The sequence below is a fragment of the Branchiostoma belcheri genome, unplaced genomic scaffold, assembly GCF_001625305.1.
Source record: "Branchiostoma belcheri isolate BF01 breed outbred unplaced genomic scaffold, Haploidv18h27 scaffold253, whole genome shotgun sequence".
Classification (NCBI taxonomy): Eukaryota; Metazoa; Chordata; class Leptocardii; order Amphioxiformes; family Branchiostomatidae; genus Branchiostoma; species Branchiostoma belcheri.
The window spans coordinates 98,969-100,541 of NW_017803858.1; positions in this window are offsets into that span (position 1 = coordinate 98,969).

A 1,573-nucleotide genomic window follows, 5' to 3' on the forward strand; every position below is an offset into this window, starting at 1 on the left:
ATAATGACTAATAAAGTGCAAAAATAGAATCTACCACACCAAGGTGAAGACTTTTCATACCAGTATGTGTTATGTGTCCCATTAACAACATATTTGGCATATTTCATGCAACAATCGTGTCCTGTTTGCCTCGCACTACTTTATGGCGGCGAATGGATACGATCTGTCTGGCGGGGGTATTCGGTAGAGCATTGCAATGCCAAGAGGCTTGTTTGGGGGTTTTAGAGAACGTCGTTCTACACAAGATTTGCGAGCAAACCTTACATATTTCACATCGATTCTCCCTGAATATATCTTTTAAAAATCACAATCCAGAGAATGAAACATTTCATAAAAAAGAACAGAAGAAGACTACTCGTGTACTCCAACTGAAGTAAAAGTTTGAGCATTTCTTACCTTCAATGAAGGAAGAAAAAGGCCATGATTGAATACATTTTACGATGATAAATTACGATGCGTCTACGCTCTACGTAGAATTAAAACGACCGATTACGCTCAACGGAAAAGGGCTTGCGGGCCCCCATTAAATTAGGGATATCCATTTTAGTGTGCTGGTCACCAATCCAGCAAGCGCACTCCCGAGTTTCCTAGGCTGAGGGTTACGGGCACTAGTGTTACAAACGGGACCATACAAGTTGTTTACGTTTTGATGCGGTTAAAATGGTACGTGTTTTACGTTGAAGAAAGGTTTGCGCTGGTTCTGATCTCAGGCTCCTCAAAAACGTTGTCTGGCAAACAGAGACTTCAACATCCCCCAAATTACACAACATGAGTATATTTGTACATGTAGAGGCGTTCCACGATACCTCGAGATTCCAGGATACCTTCGAACGGCAGTAGGAAGGGTAAAAAAGTCGACAATTTATCAACAGTGGACACACGGATATGTTGTTTCGGTTCGACATAATTTTCTACCATAACTCACTCAAGTTTTTTGCTGCACGCCATGCTTTTTTGTTTTGTTTCATGTAGAAAGTAAGTAAAACAATTACCTACATGGTACAAGCATCGACGGTTAGCCCGGAAACTCGCGCGGTGGGGGAGGGATTCATCGCCAGACTGCAGCGGGCATCTACTTGTAGAACGACTGTAATGTGTTGAAGTGATTAGGTTTATCTTTTATTAAACCCCTTTCAATGGCGCTGTATTCGTTACATGCTCATCTTCCTATTTAGTAGTCTCCAAAAACCATCCGTCTTAAAACGATTTACAAACTGGAATGCTATATATCTTTTCATGCTATCAAGCTTTTTCATGCTTTCAAGCTTTTTCAGGGGTCTACAGTGTTCTTAGTTTAGAAAACAACACTTTCTACTAAAGGCAATTCTATCGACGTTTTCTTGCCATGCATGAAACCCGCGCTATAAATAATCTTAATACTTCGGTTCGGACGTCATTTATATTACAGACGTAATGAAACAAACAGGAGTGAGTAGAAACAGATAGAAAGGCACTCCTGGCCCCGGGCCGGGGATCGAACCCACGCCAAACCCAGGCACCGACGTTCAAATCACTCGGCTAAAAGGTCAAGACAAATCGGCCGGGTCAGTTGGTAGCGCCTATAACCCCCCCC